This window comes from Elephantulus edwardii, unplaced genomic scaffold (genome assembly GCF_000299155.1).
Source record: "Elephantulus edwardii isolate Elephantulus edwardi_28Jun2011 unplaced genomic scaffold, EleEdw1.0 scaffold00004, whole genome shotgun sequence".
Lineage (NCBI taxonomy): Eukaryota > Metazoa > Chordata > Mammalia > Macroscelidea > Macroscelididae > Elephantulus > Elephantulus edwardii.
In genome coordinates this window covers 8,434,304-8,443,406 of record NW_006399754.1, presented here as the reverse complement: position 1 = coordinate 8,443,406, position 9,103 = coordinate 8,434,304, and positions in this window count along the sequence as shown.

Below are 9,103 nucleotides of genomic sequence, written 5' to 3'. Positions count from 1 at the left end.
TAAATGGACTAATGCCTCTTTCTTTTATCTCCACTTGTTGCTTAAGAGAATGTGGACAAGTAGAGAGGGAGAGGGCAGGTATATGTCATCTCTTTCTAAATAATTCTGGAAGAAATTCTTACCAGTTTAAAGCTTGCAATCTATTCATTTGTCATTTTAAGTCCATGTCTAAACTAATAAACAACAAAGAGCAGCTAAAACTTTGGATGGTAAAATTTATTTCAGTAACTTTTGAAGAAGAAAGAAAGGAAAAAATGACCATGAGCAAAAACCTCAGAAATAGTTTAAATTCAATTAATATAGATTGAATTGATCATACAAGATAAAATATGAGTTACATACAATGACAATATAGCTGAAGCAGGCAGTTCACTCCTTTGAAAAGATTACTTAAAATGCTTATATTCTGTGGCAATTAATGTTGTTGTTGTTATGTGTCATTGAGTAGCTTGGGACTCATAGTGACCTTATGTACAACAGCCCTAAACCCTGTTCTGTCCTGTGCCAATCTCACTGTCTCTGAGACCCCACCCCTATTTTACCCCAGTCACTGAATCAATCCACCTTATAGAGGGTCTTCCTCTTCTGTGCTGTCGTCCCTCCACACTCCAAAGCATGATGTTCTTCCCCAAGAACCAGTCCCTCCTTGCAACATGTCCAGGGTATGTCAGATGCAGTTTTAGAATCCTTGCCTCCAAGGAGCAGCCTGGTTTAACTCTCTCCAGGATGAATCTGTTTGTTTTCTTAGTAGTCCATGGTACATTCAATACTCTTCTCCAGCACCACAGCTCAAAGGCATCAATTCTCCCACTATCCTCCCTAGTCAATGTCCAGCTCTCTGATGCATAGTGAGTGATTACAAAGACCATGGCCTGTATCAGGTGCACCTTAGTCTCCAGAGTGACACCATTGCTCTTCAGTACTTTGGAGAGGTCCCTAACAGCAGACTTTCTATCGCAATACATCTTTTCATTTCCTGGAGCCAAGCAAACGAAAGCTGTGAACCATCTCAATCTCTTCACCCTCCATCCTGTTGCTACCAATTAGCCTATTGGTGAGAATCTTTATCTTCTTGATATTGAGCCTCAATCCTTATTGAAGGCTGCAGTCAGTGACACTCTGCTTGAGGCAACTAATAGTTTTCAAATTACCTCATTTAGAAATTTTCAGAGGTATTTCTTTCAAGTGGAAACTGTTTAGCAAGCCCCTTTTCAGGCCAAACCTCTTAAGCTGGATTTTCCTAAAACTGTCATCTAGATCTTTAATTCCTGAGCTAGAATTTTGAAGCAAAGTAAATTATTCAAGGAATCATGTGGTCTTTTTGACTAATGGACTTGCAACAATGAATGCTTTCTTCAAATCAGCTCATTTACTCCTAGGGTCTTAAACTGAAATCACCGCAGGGGGTTAACAGGAGACATCAAAGTGTGATTATGACAACACAGGAGCTAGATAGCTCTTACCTGCACCAAATGCAACACTCGCTGAGCTGCACTGACCAGACTTCCTACCTTCCCAGTTCAGCTTGACATTTTCCCACTCCTCCTCTCCCCTCATTCCATCACATGCCATATGGACACTCCAATAAAGGTCAATGTATTTGGACTATATCTTTATTTAATTGTGTCATCAAAATTTTGACCAACAAATGGAGTGAATAGATTTGGTTTTTAAATAAATAGGCTTAAGAGAAGAATATATAGTATATTACAGTAACAACATTTACTACTGAGGATAATGAAATTTAAAAAAAAACTGCAGTTGGAAAGTATAGCCATTTTATACAGCTTTAAAGGTAATATTAATCCATTCAGCAAAATTGATTATCTGTTTGTTGTATGACAGATATTTTTCTAAGTTCTAGATATCTAAAATTAAGCAAGAGAGCTCTTTATTTTTTTTCCCCTTTTTATTTATTTGATGCACATTTTCTCCCACCTTTCCACCCCCTCCCCAGCTCAACCCACAATGCACTCCTTGTTTCAGATTGTACTCATACATAGAACGCATCATCAAACATTCCTTTCAAACTGTTCTTCCTTACAACCGTTCTAATGCAGTGTTCATAGTCTATCCACTTTCTCTATTCACTCCCACATGCTCTCATGTCTATCCCATTTTATAACAACAGTGTTATGCTGTCTTTAACCTTTTGTGGCTGAGATATTTCACCTAGCATGGTGTCTTCAAGGCTCTTTCATATTGTATAATGTTTTACCATTTCATTCTTTTCCAGTGCTGCATAGCATTCTATTGTGGTAATATACCATAGTTTTTCTATCCATTTGTTTATTGGTGAAAACTTGGGTTGCTTCCATTCCCTTTGGAGCAAGAGCTCTTTAGAAGGTCTCTTTAGAACATAGTTTCTGATTTAAATACCAATTTTAAATGAACTTTGTATGGAATTGAATAGGATAAATTATATAAAAGATGTACTGTAAATTGGGTAAAGAAAATTACTTTTAACACTGTATGACTCACAGTATGACTTTAACCTGTACATAACCACTTTTTGTTATGTAGAATAAATTGTGCCCATCCTGAATGCTTTGTAAGTATTGTTGTAAAAATAATGATGTTGGTTAATCCTTTCCTGACCCACTCATAGCCCATTATGAACGTCTATAAACTTCTGTTCCTTTAAATAAATTTTTAAAAATAAAATGATGTCAATTTGGGGATCACAGTGTGTCTGATTCAGGCCATGTTCTTTTAAGTCACTTGCTATGCATCTGAGAATTGGACAATGATTAAGGATGGCAGAAGAAGAAGAATTGATGCTTTTGAGCTCTGGTGTTGAAGAAGAGTAATGACTATATCATGGACTGCCTAAAGAACAGATACGTCTTGAAGAAAGTGCAGCCAGAATACTCCTTGGAGGCAAAGGTAGCAAATGTTCATCTCACTACTTTGCACATATTGTTAGGAGAGGTTATTCCTTGGAATGGACATTATGTTTGAAAAGTGGAGGGTCAGCAAAAGAGAGAAAGACCCTCAACTGACACAGTGACTGCAGTGTTGGGCTCAAGTATATCAGAAATAGCGAAGATATCACATGACAAGACAGGGTTCAGATCTGTTGTTCATAGGGCCGCTATGAGTCACACTCGACGGCACCTAACAGCAACATATCTCATATTGTTCTAAGATTGGTAGCCAACTATTTTAAAAAGGGGGGAAATCAACAGTGTCCTAAATATTTAATCGACATCAATTGTTCCTCCTTGTTCAGTTCCCTTACTCCTCCATGTCCTTTGGTTTTGGTCTTAGAGACTCAATTCCATCAGAAGAAATGACTTATGTGACCGTGGATGTTGCAGGCCAGTGTTGCAAAGACTGATGAATGATAGGCCATGGGCAGTTGAATGCTGTGTCTCAGGAGATGGAGCTTCCCAAAAGGAGGCAGCACTGAGGTCCCATGAGCTTATTATATAAGCCTTTAGTAAGGTGGAGCTTGTATCCCACCTGAACCAACCTTTTTAAAACACTAAACATTTCATTGCAAAATAAATAGTTAATCAACAGCTAGAGAATACATTTTGAACAATAAACCTTTCACACCACACATGTGCACACTTTCATACCCATACAAAGAAGACCTGTTAACACCACTATCACCTAAATATACACACCAACAACTAAAGGCAAAGAGGGGGATAGAGAAGACTTCTACCATCTTTTGTAGTCTAAAACTGCAATAAATGGTTACTGGAACACAAAACTTGGGAGCAAGGAAGAATGTGTAGTCAGAAAGTATGGGCTTGGTTAAAAAAATGAGTCTGGAGATAGAATGATAAAATTTTGTGCCATCAATGATTTATATGTTGTAAATATCTTTTATAAAAAAAACCCATAAAGAGTGGCTATACACATCAGCCTTACCTGATGGGATGACACAGGAATCAGATTGATTACATCTTTGGAGAGAATTATTGGAGAAGTTCAATATCAGCTATGAAAGCCAAGCCTGGTGCTCACTGTGGAACAGACCATCAACTACTCATGAAAGTTCAAACTGAAGCTAAATAAAATGTTTACAAATCCACAAGAACCAAAATATGACCTAGAGTCTATCCCACTTGAATTTAAAATCCATTTTAGAATATGTTTGAGCCCTTGATCACTAACGAATGAAAAGCAGATGAGCTGTCGGATGACATCAAGGACACCACCCATGAAGAAAGCAAAAGGTCATTGCAAAAACAGAGGAACGAATGTCAAAAATGGAAGTCAAATAGACTTTGAACATTGCACAGAAGTAACAAGGAGCCAAAATTCCAAAGGGAAGAAATAGTGAAATCAAAGAGTTGAAAAGATTTCAAAGGGCAGCTCGTGAAGGCAATGCAAAGCATTATATAACAAAATGTGCAGAGAGTTGGGAGTTGGAAAATCAAAAAGGAAGAACTCACTCATCATTTCTCAAGCTGAAGGAACTGAAGAACAAATTCAAGCCTTACGTTGCAATACTGAAAAATGTTATGAGGAAACTCTTGAATGATCCAGGAAGTGTCAGAAGAAGAGAGAAGGAATACACAGAGTTACTGCACCAAGAAGGAAACTGTATAAGAGAAGCTTTGGAAGCAGGAGTGGCATCTATTTCCTAAACCACATGCCTCTGGAAACTATGAACTTTGAGAAATGACAATAGTTATAAAAAGGCTTCATTTCATGTCTTTTGTTAATAGGGTCACTATGAGTCATACTTAACTGTAATCAACCACAACAAACAGAAGGAATATCTATATATCCTCAAAGAAACAGTTTGATCTGTTGTTGTGTACTATCAAATTGGAATTGACCCTCCAGCAGGTTTTCAGAGGCAGTTAATCCCACAGGAGATTGCCCATCCCTCTCCGCAGAGCAGCTGGTGGATTTGAACTACATGTCTTCTGGACTGCAGTGCCGTTTCTTACCACTAGGCCATCAGAGCTCCCTCTCCTGGAAAGTTGAACTCAAACATAGCAAGGATCGTGACGATATTGCATATTCCATTCTGTTGTACACAGGGTCTCTGTGAGTCACAATCAACTTAATAGCATCAAACACTGCATGTATATTTAATTTTCTTCTAATTGGTTTTTAACAGAGAAATTTATGGGCTTTGACAAATAGGTTATCTGTGTGTGCTGGTGACACTTAATGAGTTCTAATAGGGTCGCAGTGTGTACTTTCACAATCATTGCTGCCTCTACATGCTACTAATTTAATCCCTTCCAAAACACATTAGTCCATTTATGCTGTTTATAGTCTTAAATATTAGATTTGCCAATTTCCTCCCCCAACTGTGAGTTTGCTTCTGTTTGTAGTCAGTTTCTATGCTTCAGCACTAAAATTTTTTCAGTAAAGGGAAAGGTCTTACTTTTTTTCCCCTAATGTCAAAATGTCTTAACAAAGATTAAAATTTATTTTTAAAAAAAATAACTCACATGCTGAATATAAATGAATTAATTTGTTGTTTCTTTTCTTGTCCCAGGAGAAATAAGACTCAGAGCCTTTAGAAAATATATTTTCACAATGAGGAAACAGATATGTGGGAGGAGAGATGGGGTACAGAATACTAAACATGAAGGAATAGGTACTTTTCAATATATTTGGAGAATATCATGTATTTTCCTTTGTCATTTTGATATAATACATTGTATTAATCTATTTTTTCTGAAGAGACAGAAGTGTGTGGGTTGTGGAGCCAAACTGCCTGAGGTTGAATCTTGTCTTCACTGCTTTTATGTATTCAGTAAAATTTCTTTGAACAAAATAATTGCCTTTCTTTAGGATTCTGTCACATATTTTTATATATGAGCAGAAATGAAACTATAAATAGCAAAATTTATTCTCAAATATCTACTGTATAGTCTTATTAGCACTGACCTCTCATTGTCATTGAATTAAAATTGACTCGGATAGCCTTCCACCGGGATTCTGAGGCTGTAAATCTCATAGAAAGAGATTACCTGTCTTCCCCTTGAATGTTGTTATGTGCCGTCGAGTCGCTTGGGAATCATAGCGACTCTATGTACAACAGCCCTAAACCCTGCTCTATCCTGTGCCAATCTCATTGCCCCTGACACACCCATCCCGATTACCCCAGTCACTGAATCAATCAACCTCATAGAGGGTCTTCCCCTCCTGTGCTGTCCCTCTACCCTACCGAGCATGATGTCCCTCTCCAAGGACCTGTCTCTAAATTCGCACCATCAGAGTCATGGTCTTTGAATTAGCAGTACAATTTCCTATTGGCTACACCCCCAGAGCATTTATTTTTGGCTATCTGATATCGGGCCGCCTTTACCAATAGTTTCTTTGCTTAGCCATCCACAAAAATCTGAGTCCTATTCACTAATTCCACTCTTTTCTAGTGATCACCACTCAATGAACCAATATTTCTGTTCATCTTTACATACATATACACAGAAAGACTGATATTTTAAATAATGGAAAAGACAACATGTGGCATGAGAATATTGTAGATGTAGATGTAGTCTCCTACGCCACTACTGTCTATCTCTTGCTATGTTTTAAATGTTACTCACTGTTGAAAAACTTGCCATTTACATTTAAAATACCAGTAGAGTCACCTGTGGTGGACAGGTTTTGGTGGTGCTGTCAGAGTAACATAGGCTAGGAAGAAAGGCTGCTTATCTGCTACTGAAGATTAGTCAATGAAAGTTCTCTTAATTACAACAGAATATTGCCTAGTATAATACTGGAAGATGAGTCCCCTTGGTAAAAGATACTCAAAATACACAGTAGTCTCAACAATAGACTTAAGCGTTCCAAAGGTCATAAAGGCATCTGACTTTGTTGTAATCAGAGTGATAGTCTGGACTCATAACTTACAAAACACAGTTTCCTGCAACCAGAAACAGTGTTTTCTCTTTGTGTAGGTCAATCTGCTACAAAATTATGGGAGATTTGAAGCTGATCTTTCACACACCCTCTGCACTTGGATCCCTAGGTCCGTCTGAGCTATCTCCGCTCAGTTGTTGTTAGATGTCATTGAGTTGACATACATACCATTCTCATAATCTCTGGCATGCTTAAGCCCATTGAGTTGGTCTATCTTGTTGAGGGGCTTTCTCTTTTTTTTCTGTCCCTCCACTTAAGAAGGTAACTTAGTTGTGGATATATACGATCATGTAGGTGCTGACTCAAAGTACAACAGAATGAAAGCCTATGTTGCGGCATCCTTATAATCATTGCTCCACTTAAGCTCATTGTTACAGTCACTACATCATTCCATCTCACTGAGGAACTTTTTCTCCTTTATTGACTCTCTGCTTTTTAAAGTATCATATCACTTTCTGTAGACCTGTCTTCTGTTAACATGCCTAAAGTATATGAGACAAAGCCTCACCATCCTTACCTATAAGGAACATTCTGGTTTGTCTTCTTTCAAGACAGATATGCTCACTTTTGGTTCACCTCCATCTTCAAGATGACATCTATACTTTTCAATAGTTTAATGAGGTCCTTGGCATCAGATTTATGCAATCTAGATACTCGATTATGCTAGCAGATGACACAACTTTGCTTACTGAAAGTGAAAAGGACTTGAAACACTTGCAGCAGAAGTTCAAACTCTGCAGTCTTTCATATTAATTGTGTCTCAATATCAATAAAACAAAAATCCTCTCCACTCACCTGACAGACAACATCATGATAGATGGAGAAAAGATTGAAATTGTCAACGATTTCATCTTACTTGGATCCACAATCAATACACTTGGTACCAGAAGTCAGATCAGGAAACATATTGCACTGGGAAAATCTTCAATTAGGGACATCTCCAAATTACTGAGAAGCAATGATATTAGTTTGAAGACTAAGATGTGCTTCATTCAGAATCACTTGCTATGCATCTGAGAGCTGGACAATGTATAAAGATTATTGTTGTTGTGTACCGTGGAGTTGGAGCTGACCCATAGCTGACCCTCCGGTGGGTTTTCAGAGGCAGTTAATTGCACAGGAGGTGACTGCCCATCCTTCTCCTGAGAAGCAGCTGTTGGCCTTGAACCACATGCCTTTGGGATTGCAGTGCAGTTCCTTATGATGTCCTTGAACTATAGTGTTGGAGGAGAGTACTGAATATCCCATGGACTACAAAGAACAAATAGATACATTTTGGAGAAGGGGCAACAAAAGCTCTTTGAAAGTAAGGATGGTAACTTTTCATCTTACATAACTTTGGACATGTTGCTCAGAGAGACTGTTTCTTGGAGAAGGACATCATGCTCGGAAAGGTGGAGGGATGGCAAAAGAGAAGAAGACCCTCATGCCGGTGAATTGACACAGTGACTGTAGCAATGGACTCGAAGTTGTCAGAAAGTGAGGCTGGCTCAGGATGGGACAGGATTCAGATGTATTATTCATTGGGTTGCTATCAGTCATACTTGACTGGACAGCACCTAACAACAACAACATTATGCAGCACTCTTCTGTTTTGCACATTAATTGCTATAGTCTGGAGAAGGACACTACAGTCCTGGTGAAAAAGATGTTTCTGTTTCAATACAGATGCTTGGATTTGAGTAGAGGACATGTATTCTTCTCCTCTTGTCTAGTATAAGAACTTCTGGATGTTAGATCATGAAAGGTTCTATGTGTTTAGTCTACATGAGTAAAACATATATACTTTACTCATCTTCAGATACTCAGGATTTTACTTAGCGCTCAGCATATAGAAAGTTTTCCAAATTTGTTGTTAAACTGAATAAATGTAATTGATGATCAACAACTTAGCACACTGTGCTTAATCTTATTAGATCACAAAACAAACTATTGAAATCTCACATTTATGGGCCCCTCTTTGCAGATCTTCCAGTCAGTTGGCCAGGTAGATGTCTTCCAAATTTTCTGGCACACACTGGTAAGGACAACCAGGACCTACATCTGTTAGTTGCAACATGTCAAGTGGTATCCCATTAATTCCTGAGGCCTTGAGTTTTTTCCATTGCTTGGAACATAGGTTGGACTTCTTCTGTCATCACTATTGGCTCTTTATCATATGCTATAAATGATCCAGGAAGTATTAAAAGAAGATGGAAGGAATATATGGAGTCATTATATAGAAAGGAATTGGCAGATACAGAGGAATTTAAAGAAA